General features: G+C 41.7%; 2 long non-coding RNA genes across 2 annotated transcripts; both read left to right on the top strand.

Annotated features, from left to right (window-relative positions):
- Positions 1-7031: 7031 nt before the first annotated feature.
- LOC141920164 (uncharacterized) lies at positions 7032-14492 on the top strand. Its single transcript, XR_012622235.1, has 3 exons — positions 7032-7077; positions 8369-8542; positions 13801-14492. It is a non-coding gene; the product is annotated as an uncharacterized LOC141920164 (long non-coding RNA).
- Positions 14493-14500: 8 nt separating this feature from the next.
- LOC141920165 (uncharacterized) lies at positions 14501-16098 on the top strand. The gene is made up of 2 exons (XR_012622236.1): positions 14501-14778; positions 15578-16098. It is a non-coding gene; the product is annotated as an uncharacterized LOC141920165 (long non-coding RNA).
- The last annotated feature ends 2789 nt before the right edge of the window (positions 16099-18887 follow it).

Below are 18887 nucleotides of genomic sequence, written 5' to 3' on the forward strand. Positions count from 1 at the left end.
CTCCCGCCGCCGCGGGGAGGAGGAGGAGGGCGCTGCCCGCCTGGCTCGCCCTGCCGCCGCCCGGAGACGCCGCGGGCCCGGCCCGGGGGCGGGGACGGCAGGACGGCGCCCACCAGCCCTCCGGGGGGGCCCTGGCCACGCTGTGCCGCCGCTGGCGAGGGGCTGGGCAACCCTTCCTGCCCGCTGGGGGCCGGCAGCCGCCGGCAGCCAGACCGCACTGGTCCGGGGCTCCCCTTTCCCCCTTCCCGCAGCCCTCCTTCTCCTCCTCCCCCTCCCACGGCCGTTTGCAAGACAAACAAACCAGAGGGAAGCGAAGAGAGCCCCGGGACGGACGGCGGCGGTGTCTCCCGGATTCAGCCCCCCCTCCCGGGGTCGGAGGTGCAGCGGCTCCTCCGGGCAGACCCTGTCCCAGGCTGTGCTTTTGCTGCTCTAACCTAAGCGCGCTGGGATGAGGGCCCGTGCCCTTTTGGAACGGACACACCAGTCTTTCTCAGCCTGCGTCTCAGGGTGTTGTATGCACATACATTGTATATTCTACACAACGCTTTCCTGAACAGGGTAGGTCAGGCGCTGATAAGGATTGCTCATAAAATACCCAGCCCAGGGAAATTACTTCCCTTTTCTTTTGCCTTTTAGGGGCATTCAATAAAGGGACACGCTGAAAAACTGCTGCAGTCTCAAACATCATGTTACTTATAATGCTTTAATGACTTGTGGTAACTCTCCTGTAAAGCAGATCTACAAATGAGTGAGGTTTTGTTCTGCCAAAGCTGAGCTCTACTGCAAAAAAATCCACTTATATCCCAAAACCTCAGAGTACGACTAGAAAAGTGCATAGGTGTTTGGAGAAATTCCACTCACTTTCAAGAACAGCTCCAAATTAGCTACAATATTGCTTCATACTATGCTTAACTTGTCTGTGCGGACACTACAGATAAGGCAAAGCACGCAAGTTTGGCATGGTAAGTGTTTGGGGTTAGTTTATACTTCCCAATGCATATCAAGGAATTACATTATGTGCACCAGGAAGCCAAGATCATACCTTCAGCATTTTTCCAACTCTATTTATTCAAAGAGAACTATGTATCTTCAGGCCCTTCAGTACAAAAGCATAAGGAAACATCTTTAAACTTTAGGCTTTTCATCTGAACCTTTTTGTAGGGCTATTTCTGCTCACGCTCTCCCAAAAGGAATCAGTGAAATTCAGTAATTTTCCGGTATTGATTCAGTTGCAGGAATTGGACCTCAAATTTCACCTGAAGTAAAATGTAAAATTGTCCCAACTCACAACACAATGCACTGCATTGTCACCTTCTGTGGTTCTCTAACATGTCTGCCTGTGTGGTGTGTCCTTGTCTTTAATCTACAGTAACTCTCAGTGGCTTTCAGAGCTTAGAGATCTTTTAGGCCTGAAGCAGGGTATCTTAACAGGTTTCCCTGTTAAGTTTCCTTACCAAGACGGGGAGAAATGGAACTGCAAATTGACACATCATTATCATCAAGGACTGACCCCTCAAGATCTATTTTGCTCTACATGAGAACCTGAATATTTCTTACTTTGGAAATTCACATCTTTTTTTCTTTGAAAGTCATTTGGAGGCTATGTACTCCTGTACTGATGATGTCTAGTTCTTCTCCCAAGGCAAAGCTCACTTAGTTATTAGGACACCTACAAATTTGTGTTTCAAGAAGGTATTTCTTTTGAGCTTAAAAATATCCTGGATCTCACTTTGGGTTTGTCCAAATGTCTTGCACAATAGCTACAGATAAGGAGAAAGGGAGATGTAAAATACCGGGGGAAAAAAAAAAAACTGGAACAGGCAGGTTTCCCTGTAAGCTGATGTTGTCTCTATGGAGCCACCTGTAAGGTATTACATCAGTTCAGGTGTTATGGGCAAAACTGGGCAGGGCACGGTAACGGGTAACAAATATGCTGTGCTGAGGAGCAGTGTGCTCCTCTGACAGGGAAGTTTTAAAGTCTTTAGGAGGACCCATGTTGCTTTGTGAACGATGAAACAATACCTGGGGGGGGTGGGGGGGGGTGCATATGATATTCAGTATAAGCCAACAGCTCGTTGATTACCCCTGTTAACACCTTTTCTTCTCCTAGAGGGCTGAGCTGATCAGGAACAGTGATTCCCACCCTCTTCCCCCAGTTCTTCCCTCCCTTTCTTCAGGCTGGTATCTGGCTCACTAAAGGGTTGGCCTTTCAGATCTCTAATGTGGTAAAAGCTTTTTTTTTTTTTTTTTTTTTTTTTTAACTGGGTTAATATTCCCCAAGGTTAACTCAGCTTGCTAACAAAGGTCAAAGGAACAGCAGAGCAGAGCTGGAGCAGCCAGGGTGGAGGTGGGGAGGGGGACACTGCCTCCTCTTGGCAGCAGAAGCTGTCAGGTCTGTTCAGCTTGTCTTTTCTAGTCGAGGAGTGAGCTCGCGGCTCTGTCATCTCTTCCGAAATAGTTGTATCTACATATTATTGTGTTTTAATTATGCAAGCTTTTGAAGAGCAGGATGCCGAGTGTTCATTTTATTAACGGTGTATAAGCAAACTTTAAAGGAGAGATCAGGGCAGGGTTTGGTTTTTCAGAGTGGCTGCATGCTTTGGGGAGGCCAGGGTGAGTCCCCAACGGGAGAGGGACTTTCTCTTGCTGAGGAGCCCCAGAGTTCACTGCCCACCACTCCAGGTGTCAGAGTCTCAACATGAACCAGCCTAACACTGCTGATATCCGCACTTACTCCAAACACCTTTCTCTCACTTAAATATTAATAGTTAAATGTTCAGTAAACCACGTCCTCCTGAATATATATGTGCAGGGCAGGGGAAGGACGCTTGGATGTTTTCTTTTGTTTTTTACAGGCATACAAGCTAACATTTCCATAGACAGATGCTAAGCATCTGAATTTCAGTATATAAAATAAACTGATCTTTTTAAGTGTCTGGCATCACCTGCCATTGTACATTCTACCACATGATACTTTTGGCTTCCTATGACACCCCTTTATTCTCTAAGGTAGCTCTGCCCACCCATTAATCATAACTCACTTTGTTTCTGCAGCACTTTGTTATCGCAGTTCATTTCCTACTCTGTTAATACCCAACATATCATTTGCTCCATTGTCTTTTGTACTTCTGAAGTTTTGCTTGTGTTTCTAGTGTCTAATCAGAAACCCAGGGGAGTGGGAGATAAGGTCTCTGTAAACCCAAACTGCAGAGTACTCATTCAAAGCATGTCAGGATGAGCTTGCCCTTGCCACTTTGGGACTACAGCATAAGACTTTCGTTTACCATGCCAATAGAACTAGAATTAGAGGTACCTCCAGGGAAATTCAGTGCTAAAGCCCACAACTGGGGGGGAAAAAACCAAACAAACAAACCAACCCAAACCTAAAAACATTCAGATAAGGAACTGGTTCACCCAACTCAACACCTCCTTCATTTTCACAACCCAGCTTTAAGCACCAGGTTTCTCATTATGCCCTACTGCGGGGGAGTCCTCTATATGTTTTTTTTTTCATCGGTACCATGAAAGAGAGCTCTGTGGTTGTTGACATTTCACGACAGACGTTACAGTTATGCACTCACCCATAAAACTACATCAAACCTGGGAACTTAATTAGTCATTTAATAACTAAGCTTAAACTAAATGTATGTTGACTTTAGAAGCCCATTTGCATCTGCTGGTACTACCAAGAATACACACATAAATTTACCCACTACAGGTATATTTGAAAATCAAAATAAAAGGGCAGACATCTTCAAAAATAATCTTTTCCTAACTGTTGAATGGCTGTGAAACAGGAGGTAGACCTTTGTTGGGGTATTAACTAAATATGTTGAAAAACCACAACTCCTTAAACCCATTACCCTGTTATCTGGGAACTAGAAGAAGGTCTCACATGCCTGCAGATTAGAAAGGTGTGCTCACTTCTTTCCCAGCATTTCAGAAACTTTTTTAGGAGTTTCAAGCCCTGCACAGATGACAAAAAAAAAAAATTGCTCCAGCTCTTCTTGGTTCTGATTTTTTTTTTTCTTTTTCCTCCCAGCTTAGCTTTCTACTATAGAGACAAAAAAGGCCTCAGAGATTAAATTCTTTGCTGTCTCCCAGAGGGAAGAAACTGTTGGGAATAAGTGACTTTAACTTTCCTTTAGGTGCATGTTGTTTCAATGGATTTCTTGTATGTTACTGTAAAACAAGAGAGAATAAAAATTCAAATACTGCTTTTTGTTGGATTTTTCTGGGTGTACCATGCAAATACAGCTGCATAGGATTTGACCTACAAATTTGACCTGCTACCCACATTAAAATAATGCTACTCTTGTGGCACAGAAATTGAATTACAACTTCAATTTATTGTATGACTTTTTCTTGATACTCAGCATCTTTTTTTTTTCACTGATCTGGTTGTTAGCTTTGTCTTGCACTTGTAATACAAAGCAGCAATAAATCCATACTACTCAGCCAGTTAAACCACGTTTATAGTTATTCTTGTGCCACCAAACAGGCCTGAAGCTACTACAATGCATCAGTGAATATGGGTTTCGATGCAGACTGATCTCACTGTTCTTATAAAAAGAAATTCCACAACTACATTTTGACTTACATTTTAAAATACATAATTCAATATGGATTTGCTAAAGGAAAATTACTCAATTCTTATGCAACTGACTTTAAACAATTAGTGACAGAACTGTGTTTCAGTAAAAATTAGAATCAAATATATTTAGTTTTACTGGTGCATACAGAAAAGTACTGATTGGGAAAATAAAAAGAAACAAACCACAATAAATCTTAAATTGAGATTTTTATATTTTTTTCCCAGTCAGAAACCAAAAATGATGTATTGGATCCAAATGTAATCTTGGACAAAATTTACATTGATTTAGTGCAGCCAGATCTTCTCAACTGATCATTGAATTATAATCTGTTTTTTAAATGTTGAATGTTACTCATGACATCTTACATCAACAAATAACTTATTTTTTTATAGATCCAGGAAAATCACTAGTTTTCATTTCTTTGGTAATAATTCTGTGCTACAGAAGTTTAAAAAAAAAAAAAAAAAAGGAACAAGACCTTCTGAACAGCCGAATTTTCTGAATACCTGCATGAGATAACCAGAGATAAATCATATCCGAAAAGAATTGCCTTTTGTTTGTTTGAATAATAAAGAGTTAGGGTTTTTTTCACTTTCAATCCTAGTTCAGCTCCAGATTTGTTGTATAGCTTTGGCAAACTTGTTTCCATCTGCCTTCATTTCCTGCTCTGAAAAAGGGAATTAATGGTATGCTTTATCAGGAGGAGTATAGCTATTTTCACATTTAACCAAATATTTGTAGAAGTGCTTGGAGACTTGTTGATTAACCTGTTATAAAAGGGTAATAATAAAGTGTCCTCTTTATATTTACCTGCAGCTAGGCAAGCTTTTATGGTCTGTTCCTGCATCAGGTAAAAGTACTTGATTTTTATCAACAATTGGACATTGTTTTAATTCTGTGATAAACTGTAAATCACCGATTGGTTGCAAACAAAATACTGATCCAGTTCACTGGATCAGGCATGCTATAAGCAAGTGAAAATGCAGTTCAGTTTCACCTGTTTATATTCTTCAGCAAACCAGCAATTAACTCTGGAAAAAATATATTTAATTGCAATTACAAGAAAGTGCTGTTTGCATATGCAAATTCAAGATTTCAGTTTCTGTGATTGTACATCTGAACAAATACTCCTCACAAAGGGACTTCTGCAGTTCTTTGACATTCAGAAAGCTGTGCTTTCCATGGAAGCAGCTAGATGTGTTGCCCGTAACTTTTCACAGGATAACTTCATGGTTGTGAGTAAGGCAAGATTTTACAGTTTGACTCCGATATGTTCAGTTATTTTTCTTGGCTTTTTTTTTTTTAATTTTAACTGAAGTGGTTCAGTGATGCCCTATTTGCAATATGAATGAATCTTGGAGTAGAGAAAAAATGGTGATTTCTGAAATTATTTCTGAATCACAGTTACCAGTATTCCACATCTCAGTATAAAAATTATTAACCTGTAGTAGAACATCACACACTTGGCACTCTTACTGCTTGCTACAGTTTCCTCATTAATGACTAAAATATGTTTACATTTCTTCATCTTACTTCATCATTCTTAATTTAAGTCTGATTCTCTTCACTGGTTTATTTTGGTTCAATGGCTACATTAATTCCTTAAGAAAGAACTGTGTTTGCTTGCCTGCTGCCTATGTAAAGAAGTCTTGTGTTTGAAGGCACAAATAAAACAAAGCCAAAATACTTCTTATCTTTAGAGAAGGCGTCACAAGAAAACAGATCCTTTCTGGTGAATAATGAGAACTGTAGCATTACTATTTTCCTCTAAGAGGTGAAAGATTGATGCTTTAATTCTACCTTTACTTAATTGCCAACACTTTGGCATTAAGCAAGTAAATTTTTGAAGAGGAAATTCCTGTGCTACTTTAACTGCTTGCTTACCAAACTTTTTCTTACTAGTTCTATAACTCTTTTGGGATCAAATCCCAACCACATTGAAACATGTCAAAGCTTCATATGAAGCTAAAAGAAGCTAGCTGGAAGTATTTGTTTTCTCTGGGATTGATTGGACATAGGTCATCCAACTCCTGTACAGCCACCTGGTGAGTAATTTTCAGAAGATAATTTGAACCCATCCTGTGAAAGGAGTACAAGCTGGCTAATATGAGTTTCTGCTGGTGATGGACATCTTTTTCTAAATACTTCACTGGTAACAACAGCAACAGTCCTCATACAACAAATACCAGATAGGACTGACATCTTCACCGCTGTTCTGCTTAAAACTGATCAAAGTATAGGTACAAGGAAAAACACTTAGACACCATTCCATGTACACTGTAGAAAATGGCCTTGGGAAATGGGTATTTCCATAAACATCCAAAGTTGACAAAGCTATGCTTTAGATCTTAACACTGTACTGCTATTACTAATTGGCCAAGTGGGGCTTATAGAGTTTCTTTGCAAAATACTAATTATCTTGCTGTCTGTCTGCACAGGTTTTGAAGAAAAAAACAGAAGAGATAGCATAGATGGAAGTCAGGTAACAGAAGCAGATCAACTGATAGTTAATTTTATTAATATGCTGCGTCTGTACTCAGGCTTTTTTCCACTTCTAGCATCATCAGAGACACATGAATGCTAGAACTGAAATAATAACATATAAAAAATCGCAGTAGGTAGATCATATTATTTTGGAAGCTATACAAGCTTCAGGGAACTGGTAAATATTTGAGATACTTAGAAAACTAACTTTCCTGACCTGCTTGGTTTTTTAAGTATTAAGTAAGTGTCTTTACAATAATTTACTAATCAAAATTCAGATTGCTTTGGAGTTGTTTGCATGCAGCTATTTGAAAGTTTAGTTGCTTTTCACCAATAGATATTTTTCTGTAACATTTTTGTATTGAAAATTTTAAAGAGCGGTTGTTCTGCTTTATAGTAACTCCTTATGTAGTTTTACTAAACAAGATTTCAGGTGTCATATTCTTATTATCCACAGAGAAGTTATGGAGGAAAAAAGCATGAAAAATTAGGTTACTCGGTCCACATCCCATGAAGAAATTCCTGTCTTGGACAATCTTCCATGATAACAGACTTTTTTCTACCATTCTGCTTATCTGCCCGTTATGTGCCTAAATTTACCTTCCTTCCAATCTTTTTCCAATCATTCTAACAAGCGTTTTCTACCTTTCTATATTTGTAGGCAGGTTCCACTTTTCACATAGTTCTATTCAATTAGTCCTACTGTATACAAAGTATCCCCTCTCTAATAGTGTTAATGTATTGCTCCAGCCTTCATAAAGCTCGCGTTGCTATTGACTACATAGCTGTCCACACAGAGATATAGGTACTGCAGTATCCAGGAGCACATGGAATAATGCAAGAACATTTCCTTGAGGAGTAAAAAGATTGTCTGTGAGACAAGATGCTCCTGTATCTGGACTGGATTAATATTGCCACTTTTTTTGCTGTTACGTTGCTACCTAATCCCATAGATAACATGTATCTGAACCAACTGAGTTATAGTTGTTTTGGGGGAGTTGTGTTTCCGTTCCTTGTTTTATTTTTGAAAGCCTACTTCAAGACCATCCTCCCTTATTCATATTTTGTGGGGGACACATTCCAAATATCTAATAATAATTTTTTTGTCATATTCATTTATTTTACCCCTTTATTAATGGCTTTGTTTTTGTTTAGCTTCTACTTGTGTCTATGTACATGGTGCAACTGTTAATATTAACTATACAATAAGTGAATACATGACCTTATTTTATTTTCTCTCCTTCTGTTGTTGCATCTTTGAGACAAAAAATCCTCTGCTCTGTTTCCAGTGAACTTAGTTCTACTGAACTACTCCAGCCTGATAAAGAGGATTCTCACACCTTTGAACGCAGCAGGAATGCTGCAAGGTGCCTATCGTATGAAAACAAGGAGTTAGCCTCTTCTTAAACTGGCTGTGCTGAAGAGGGGGAGAGAGAGTTATAACTTCAGATAGCTGCTCAGAGGTAAGCGAGCTCTTCAGAAGTGATGTGAGAGATTGGTGCTTTTGTGTCCTGCTGCTTCCTAAGCTCTCCAGGCTTGTTCCCAGGGAGACTGGCTTATCAAAAGAGTGCCAGTGCAGAAGCTGGGAGGGTCAACTGGTGACCCTCAACACCCTTCAACACATGAAGGTTCAGACCTTGGAAACTAATTTAAAGGGTGATGGGTTGGATAGCCTGATAAACTCTCAAAGAGCAGCAGGAACAGCCAAGGTGGACACCTCACCACAGTGCATGTCATACATGTTGGCAACACTTGGGTGGGCTAGATAACATATAAAGGTTTTTAATACATTTTTCCTATGGCTTATAAATACAAAATAATCCTCTTAAAATTATGAAGTTACTATGCTCTTATTTGTGTGTTTTGATACCAGTCAGATTTGTTAGAAAAGCCTAGTCAATATACAATCTTTTAGCATTGGACTGCACTTAAAACAAGAACTGTGGGATTCCACCCAGAAAATATGATTTCCTGGTATCCTTGCAAAGATCAGAGACTCAGAGAGGAACTTACCCTGTAAGTGTTGGGAACTGTTAGATCACCTTAAGGCAAAGAATCCACAAAATAGCCAGAACTTCAGCAGCCCATTACATGCCCCACAAGGGTAGGTATAGAGCTAGCAATTCAGGAAAGAGCCCATACTTCAGCAAGACACCACTCGTTTGAGCCCTATCTGAGAAGACTTGGAATTTTTGTCTTAGATATGCTAAAGGTGACAATTTAGCGCAGATGCCCCTTAGTCATTTCATTCAGCGTACACTGATAGACCTTCAAACATTCAAGTCAAGTCACTTATAAAAGACTTCAAGGAGGCCACAGGGTCTCCTGCATCCTGTGCACCCAAAATAGCTCGATCCTGTGTATTTTGAATGCAACCCATCTTCACTAACCCAAAAATTGTAGCACTATGTGATGTGGCTACAAAAGCTACAAAAAAACAGTGAGAGCAGGAAACGGTATAAAGACACACCTCCTGTCCCATGAGAGAGGGACAATCCTGTCCTAATAGTCTCATGGGCAGTAGGCCTCTTTGCCTAGACTGTTACCTAGATGGGATGCCCAGGCTCTCTGTCAGGCTCCAAATGGGGCAAGAACGGCAGGTTTTGACTATGGTGAGATTTCACACATTTGCTTGTAAATGGGGAAGCCTAGTGCCACCCTTTCTGCATGGAGGCACTTCACCAGCATCCTCAAAGGACTCCCAAAAGGACCAGCAAAATCCTTTAACAGCTTCTTCAGATGCTCCCTTCTGGAGGAAGAAAGTGGGCTAGCAAAAATTATTTCAGTTGTCTGAGGTTAGCCTGCTTGTCTTGTGAAGGAGAGGCAATGCCAAGTCCCTGGAGCACATAAACACACAAATCAGCCTTCACAGCCAGGAAGGACTTGTGGTGCATGCCCAATAAATTAAGATTGTGCATCTGTCCATCTGTGTAAGCAGACTATCCTGATAAACCCAAATGTAAGTTGTCCAGAGGTTAAGTGGAAGATGTGACCCTTACTCAGCAGGCTGAGGATGGAGGGCTTAGTCTGCTCCTCCTGGGGCAGAGTAGGCCTCCTATGGACTATGCTGCTGTGACACGTAGTATAAACTAAAACAGGGGTAGGTTAATGGTGGAAGTACTTATTAACAGTGCAGTGTCTCTTGCTCTCAGACATGGTACGCAAGCACACAGTGATCCAGAAAGATTTGGTAATTCAGAGAGGAAAGCAACCTTGCAAAGCTCTGCAAAGGTCAGATATATATCCCCAAAACAGTCTCTCCCTCCCAGGAACAACAGTTCTCTGTTTTCAGCTAGGAAATTTTCATATCCTGTTGTCCTGGGGGACATCCAGTGTCCCAGTACAAAAGGTGAGCAGTCCTGTGAAACACCCCTGTAACTGGATGTCCGTTTTTGTAGATGCTGTTGTGCTCATACCTATATACCCAAAGCTAAAACCACAAAGTGAAAAGCAGGTAGTCTGTCACCCCTGTTATGGGGTAACATCCATAACACTGGCAACTTTTTCAGAGTGCTCTTGAACCTGAGAGATGTCCCAATTGCTCTTCCATCACCTGAATGAAAGGAAAGTGAGCATAAAAAAAGACTAAAGAGAAAAACTGTGCACTTCTCTCAGAGGTATCTGAAAGATTGAGTCTTCCTTAACAGTAGGAGCTGTAGACACATGCTTGGCCACAGATTGGTTTAAAACCCACAAGAAGGTAATCTCTTTGGTGGGACTTTTAGAAAAAGATTGCTGTGATGCACAGAGAGCAAGCATCTTGGCCAGCTTCACAGCAAACTGGTTACATAGCGTGAAACTGGTTTCATGGCTGTGCTCTGTAGGGCCTCCAGAGCGGCGGAGTCACTGTGCAAGTGTCCTGGTTTCAGCTGGGATAGAGTTAATTTTCTTCCTAGTAGCTGGTACAGTGCTGCATTTTGGATTTAGGATGAGAATAATGTTGATAATACACAGATGTTTTAGTTGTTGCTGAGCAGTGCTTACACTAAGTCAAGGACTTTTCAGCTTCTCATCCTACCCTGCCAGTCAGCACAAGAAGCTGAGAGGGGACACAGCCAGGACAGCTGACCCCAAGTGGCCAAAGAGATATTCCATACCATATGACATCATGTTGAACAATAAAACTGGGGGGAGTTGGCTGGGGGATGGCAGCCCACTGCTCGGGGACTGGCTGGGCATCAGTCAGCAGGTGGTGAGCAATTGCATTGTGCATCACTTGTTTTGTATATTTTTTTATCATTAGTATTCTTTTCCCTTCCTTTTCTGTCCTATTAAACTGTCTTTATCTCAACCCAGGAGTTTTACCTTTTTTCCGTTTCCTTCCCCCATCTCACTGCGGGGCAGTGAGCGAGAGGCTGTGGGGTGTTTAGCTACCTGCCAGGTAAAACCACAACAGCAAGTCACTAGTCTGTAGGGCCAGAAAAGAAAGATAAGGCACCTTGCTTTCTCTCTGATGCTTTTTAGGTTCTCTCCCTTTTTTATTTTCTGGTCAGGTGTCCACAAGAACACTGAAGCTTCTTTAGGTTACTCTCTACAGACTGCCCAAATCAGGAGCTACCTCATAAATGTGGGTATCCCCTGAAGCAACTGGAAGGAACACTGTTTCAGCGAGTGCTTGAAAAGCACCTTTGGTTATGTGTAAGACTATGATCCTCACAGTACATACTGCTCTCAGGTCAGTACTTCTGTCCCTCAGGAACAGAGAAGTTGCAAATTACCTTCTATTGAGGCTATTGTCTAGTGGGGTTATGGATCAGAAACTTGATTTTCCCTTCTGGCATTTGCATAAAATGCACAAAAGCCTGCCAGCTGAGCCACCCAGGGAGACTGGCTACCACCCACAAGTTCTGGATCAATAGGATGTTTTGACTGAACTATAAAATATGTGCTGAAAGAAGATAGAGGGGCACAATGTATAGCAATATTACTAACTGCTGCTAATCATCCTAGGAAATGTCACAAGCTTCAATGTGATTTCCCCACACTCTGTCTTAGGAATGTTTCTCCGTAAGAAAAATAGACCTATAATAGAGATTTCTTTTTAACACACCAAAAAGTGTTCAAATATGTTCTGTCTTAGCTTCAAATATTGGTGGGTAGGCATGGCAGATCTGTAAAAAGCCTGGTTTAGGAAATGGAAGTGTTATGGGAGAGCCTAGAGTCAGCTAGACTTTAAGCCTGGAATCAAGACTCTTCTCCCACCCTCCCTCACCTTGTGTGATCCATGCAGGCTTATGTCAGCTCATAAGTGAGCATAAAAGAATCCTGCCAAATATCTTATGTGACCTACTGAAACCTTGCCTGGAAAAACAAAATAGACAAGATATCCAAAGCTACAAATCCATGACAAATCAAGAAGAAGCTGGTTCTCCTTCCTGGTGCAGACAGAGCATTCACTGTACTTGTGTGAAACCTTTGCCAATGTTTTCATTACTGCACCCAGAAAACCTCTGAGCTAAGATGAGTTGTAGACTGTAAAGCCCCTGAGGCTTTTTCAGAAATATTTTCAGAGATGAAGAGTTATGTTCAGTCTGAGGGCAAGTGTGGAGCTGGCAACCCCATTCATCCTTGGGCTTTCTTCTCCATCTTCTTCAGGAATGTCAATACCATGTACCAGTTTGACATTTACTCAGGCCTGTCTTAAGAGATTACTAAAATACCTGGGAAAGGTCAGGTATGTTATGATCCCTGTCTTAATGCAGAGATCTTCTGGAATTCTTCTCCTCACAGGTGCTATTCGATGTGTAGAGATCTGCAGCTAAGTCTGAGATCAATGTACCTCATCCTGGCACCTTGTCCTTAGTATTCCTCCACTTATTTAAGTGCTGTGGTCATCTATGGCACTGTGAGTCTTACCTGTAGCTCCTGATGACTCTGCTGCATTCACTGAAAAACAAGGGCTTCAGCTTGCTCAAGTGCACTACTAGCCAATGTCCAAGGTCTCCTGACGGGAACTGTCAAGTACAGCCTGGCATTTGTCAAAGCAGTTGTCTTGTTTCAAAGCCCAGTTCCTCAGGATAAAGGGGCAGGTATGTTCCTCTTTTTCCCCTTGGGCATTTACAGATGGTCTATCTCATGTTGTGCTGCCTTCCGTGACAGACTCCATGAAGGATACCACTGAAAAAAAATAAGGCTTTCAGGATCTTGAAGGAAAAAATCTGTGCCTTGCCAGTAAAGAATAATCCTGATAGGTGACAACAATGAGTGCTTTGGAGGGGGGAATCTGTTATTCTCTCAGGAGGTGGGTGGAGAAGACCATCCGGAATGGACCTCATCCAGAATGACGGCTGAATATAGCAATGAAATGCATGGGAGTCATGGCTCTTTAAACACACAGAGATGTATCTAAAGGTGTCACGACTAGATTGGGAAGACACACCTGAGTGCTAATGTTACCAAAAGGGATACCACCCTTTCTAAGGAAGTAACTCTGCTGTTGCTGACCTGAAAGGTCCCTCAAGACCTAGCTCAGATCTCAGCTAGTGGTAGGCTGTTTGCACCTCTGACAAACACCCACTTCCCTACATCCCACCCTGCAACAGAGCAGCAGCAGCAACTTTCAATAAGAAGGGGCCTGAGCAGGATTAGAGCAGACCCCTGCACTTCAGAACTTGGAGGCTGTTCATCTATTCCTGCACTCTCTTTGAACTGCTCCATTAGGACCTGCTCAGGGGACTGACTTTGTCCTGGGCTGCTGAATAATTTTTTTTTTTTTTTTCAGGGAAGAGCCCTGCTGACTGACACTGTCCGCATCAATGTGTCTTCTCTTTGGCTTTGTCCCAGATCATCTGAACTCAAAGCAACATACAAGGGTGAAATTAGGGAATATGGCCCCTGCAGGATGGTTTGAGAGATGGAAAATAAAGAGTTCACTACAAAATAATCTTCCACACTCTCCAGAGACTGACTGATGGACAGATATCCTCTTGAGGAGGCAGCCTGGCAGTGTCAGCCTCAAAGGGGCAGACAGTTGGAATAGGCTTTTCACCCTAGGAGTGCACCAACTTCAGAAAAAGCAGGATGTAGAAACAACCTTTATCTGACAAACATTTAATGGAGTATTGCATAAAACAGATGACTTGAAAGACTTGTTTCAGTAAAGCTGTGTGGGAAACAAACAGAAAGACAGCTATTTTGTGTCACACGATTTTTTTCTGGTTTTTTTTCATGTGGGTTAGCAAGTCTAAAGCTAGCATGTGCTCTTTTGTGCTTCAGAAACTAGTGCATGTCTTACCTATTCACTAAATGTAAGTCAAGGTTGCAGGGCACACTTTTGTATAGGTCTTCCTCAGACACATTCGTCCGAATTGTGAGATGTTAGAACAACATGTACCACAGGTGCCTGCACACATTTTTGTCCTTTGGGTTTTTTAGTGTCATGCATCCCTTAGCAGGAACTAGAAGAACTCAGATCTAACATTTCACACACTACAGTAGACCAAATCCTGTTCATGTCCCACCACCAACTGCCTCTGTTAGTCAAGTTGAAATAATACATGTATAAATATTTATCCCTAAAATATAGTGTACTGTAAGAGATGTTCACTTATTCCTAACTGAGTTTACAGGAGGCATGCCTAAGCTTTCCTGTGGAAGCCCCTGGTGGAGGAGCAGACTGCATCATTGTCTGTTCTCTTTTTGAAGACTGAGGCAGAAGAGAAAAAGGGTTGACCTGTTTGTAGGCCTCCAGGCTTGACTGGTAGGTATCAGCGGTGTCACAGGCTGTCCTGTGACCGGCATTGCAGCTAACCTGAGCATCAAGCCTCATGGTCAGCAGTTCTTTCCAGCCACTGAGAAACATGGTCCTGATGAGCTATATATAGATTGTGGATTGAGACAATATGTGATATGGGTCACATATAAATGGAGAAGTTACCGTCTTAGGAAAAGTGCTGATATATTGTAATAGTCAGCGGGTGCAAGCTACAGCTCTTCATTCACCCAAGGATCTGACTTGGTTTGCTGTTGGAGACTGCCTCTCCCTTCTTTCTCTGCCCATCCTGGTTGGTTTCTTCAAAATTAGAGGCTTCCCTATTCATGCCTTCTGTTTGTTAGCTGCTGCTTTCTTCCCTCCTTTTTTCTTAACAAAATCTACCATGAGAACTGAGGCTTTGATAGCTTGCTATTTTATTATTTTATTTTGCCCCTCCTATAAGGGTGAGACCTAGTTTGTCTTCAAATGACTTGAGCCTTTTGCTGAGGTAGATGCTGGCAAGGTACATATATAGAAACATCATGGCTCACCAAAATGTTAATGTCTATAAATAATAAAAAAAAAAAAATTAAAAAACCTGCAATCTAAAAAAATCCTTAAATCAATTCTGAAAATTTATTTCCGCAAAAGCTACAATAAAACCAAGATTTCACCCCTAATATATAAAGTGACATAGCCCTGCATGGTTTGTATATCATAGAAGATGCTGTAGCTGGCACACCTCTATCTGTTTTGTTCAGATCCATGAATGTAAACTACAATTCTCTTCATTTTTTTCCTTCAGGTTGTTCCTCCCACCCTGCAGGGTTATTGTAGAGGACCTGCTTTTTAACCTCACTTGTGTGAGATGGAGCTTGCTTGACAGAGTATTGTTGTTACATGGACCCAAGAAGTAACATGTTGTTACATGGACCCAAGCAAATGAGTGTACAGGTGTACCCCGTGGCAGCTTTCTCTTCCTTCTTATACTGTTGAAGCGAGCAGTCCAGGAGCTGACTTGGTCATATTAACAGACATTGGGATGTGCTGGCAGGAGTTGCCTAGATGTGGACATGAGCTGCCTGATGATCTGAACATCTACCTCACTTCCACATGTGCCTGGCTGTGTGATCCATATCCAACTTTTGCTTTTCCAGTAAAACCAATATAGATGACCTGTCCAGTTTCCTCCTCTTTTGCCCCAGCTCTTTCTCTTCCTGCCATGTTTTCCTGATCTTAAATTTGCAAGATCATCACATTGCTCCATTCAGACCCTTCTGAAAATATACTGCCATAATAAAAACTCACCTATTAACGCAAGAGAAAGGGGAAACCTCTCTGAGTGTGTTGTCAGTAAGACAGAGGGTTTCAGAACCGTCTTCACTGACATTTTGTTGTGAACTTCTGTCAAGTCCACTTTTATCACTGTATAAAAAACCATGAATATTAATTCTTACAGATTACTCATATGATCAGCTATATAACTAAAATGAGCACTCAGCTTCTCGTAGACTGTGCTGAAACGACAAAAATTAATACATTGAAAATAAATAGCAAGAACCAGCTCCTTCAAAATCCAGTTTGTTTCTTCATCATACCCCAAGTAGGGTATGCCATTTTTAAGGGAATACAATGTACCTTCATCCTTATCAACAAAGGCTGACCTTACATAGCTCAGTATGGACAAGCATGCATAGCTTATAACTGACTGTTTCCTCTTGCAGTTAATCTGGTGGAACATCTTGCTTAAAAGCACAAGTTTAAGATTGCAAAGGTGCATTTTTGCCCTTGATTGCAACACAGGTGAAGTACAGTTAATACCTGCAACGTGGCCCCAGCTATCCGGGTGGCTATTGGTTTTAAGAACTGAAATTTCTAAGAGCAAACAGGGTCTGAGCCAAGGGCCCCTTGCTGGGGGCGCTGGCCCCCAGGTGCGCTCCACTTGGACAACCCTTGTTGCAGTGAGACCTGCTTCTGTGGCGGGTGGGGAATGCGGAGGGCAATAAAGTGAGCCTAGAGAGACCTCTGCTTTCTAACCTCAGGCATTTTTTCACAGTATAGATAAGGTCCCAGACATTCCTCTGGCTGGAGCTGGGAGACCTTCCGGGCATGGTGGGATCTACTGGCACTGCACTGCTCCAGATAGGTGGTGTACAGAAGACAGGCGGCCATTGTTCTTCGTATCATGAACATATGCAAAAATCCACAGGTGCTCAAACAGAAGTCACTGTTGAAGACACAATAAATGGTTCAAGAAAAGGCTTGATTCAAATTGGAGCTGGGCATTTAAGGGATTAGATTAATGATCTGGGGGAGAGACAGCTTAATTAAAGCCATAATGAAAAATTCAGGCTATTTACAAGATTTAAGTATTCTTCAGAAAAGTGTTTTGACTCAACTGCTACAAGGAAGAACATAGTTTGCAAAATTAAGAACTTGCATTTCATTTATCTTTTCCCACTTTCCCTTTGATTTGTGGCTAAAATCCTGAAGACTGATTCAGCTTTCAGAAATGTGTCTTTCAGAAAGTCAGATCTTCCCCCTTTAACCCCAAACCCAATCAGGTAATTGGGAAATGTAATATTTTTAATAGAATTTAGACCATTCCTTTTTGTTTCTGGTATCTCCTTGAGTGAGGACCACAAATCAGGGGAGAGGTGGTATTAGGAGGCTTAGAGAAAACAAAGACATGAGCTAAAAATAATAGAATGAAATTAAGATGGGAGGTAATCAGAAATGGAATGGAAAAAATCAGAAAACTTTACTTCTAAAGGGATTTAGGATGAAAAGGGTCTACTAACTGTATGAATTTGCAGTAGAATGTCTGTGTAAAATAGTCTAAAGCTCTGACTATTAATATAGTGGTCCCAATTCAAGGAGATACCAGAAACAAAAAGGGAGTACACAGAAGGAGAAAGCAGGGATGACCTACCTGGGAGGTGTACAGAGGTATTGCCTGAGCATGCAGGGATGGGGTTAGGGAAATCAAAGCTCAGCTGGAGGTGAATCTAGCCAAAGGGTGTGAAGGACAACAAGAGAGGTTTCTGTAAGTGTATTTGCAGCAAAATGAAGGCTAAGAAAAATGTGGGCCTGCTGTTCGGTGTGGCTGGGGACCTCATGCCTAAGTATTAAAAAGGCTGAGGTGCTCAGTGCCTTTTTTGCCTTATTTATCACTGGTCAGGTTTGTCCTCTGGCCTCTGAGGTGTCTAAGCCTCCTAGCAGAGCCTGTGGGATTGAAACCATACTCAGAGTAGAGGGAGACAGTGAGCGCATGGGCTAATTAGCCATAGGCAAATCCATGGGACTAGATGAGAAGCATCTAGGGAGCTAGGGAAGCTGTCCTATGTCACTGCAAGGCCACTCTCTGTCATTGGTCACAGTGAGGTTCCCGATGACTAGAAGAAGGCCAAGAAGGGCAAGAATGATTCGCGGAAACAGTCTCTGCAACTCAGAGAGAGTTATAAAGCAGGTATGTTTACTCCGGCTTTGGGGTGCAAGGGGATTTCTCCACAAAGCTTGCACACCAACAGCACATTTTACCAAAAACTTAGAGTGTGGATATACATATTCATTGGATTACATAATACAAATATACATATGCATAAGTAAGGCTGGGTTAGTTCAAAAGGCTGGTGTCAGCAGTTTATGTTATTTTTGTGCCTGCGTATTGCCTCCTGGTGGTCGACTTTGGGGGTCTTTTGGAGGAAGGCTCACAGTCTTTCTCACCTTGTACTTTTCCTCGGAGCATGCGCAGATTCTCTTAGCCAATTTCTTGAATAACAAGAGTGGTTCCCACTGGTTTACCACCTCTATCTTATCTAAGAGCACCAGTATATTAGTTTCTACCACCCATATATGGCTATCTATCCATTACAAAGACTAAACTTGCTAGAACACATCTGCTTTCCAAGGACATGTTTCTTATTTTTGCTGAATATTGTAGTCCTTGGTAAGCTTCCACAGAACAGTCAGGGCAAGCAGGATTATTAAGCAATATTTGGAAATCATTGTATGTTGATATAAGTTGCTATAAGTAAAGAAGTTGCAAAGCAGGTGATCATTTCCTTGTATCAAGGAGGAGTTGGGGAGCTGGAGGCTAGTCAGCCCCAGCTTGG

The sequence above is a fragment of the Strix aluco genome, chromosome 2, assembly GCF_031877795.1.
Source record: "Strix aluco isolate bStrAlu1 chromosome 2, bStrAlu1.hap1, whole genome shotgun sequence".
In the NCBI taxonomy this organism is placed as follows: domain Eukaryota; kingdom Metazoa; phylum Chordata; class Aves; order Strigiformes; family Strigidae; genus Strix; species Strix aluco.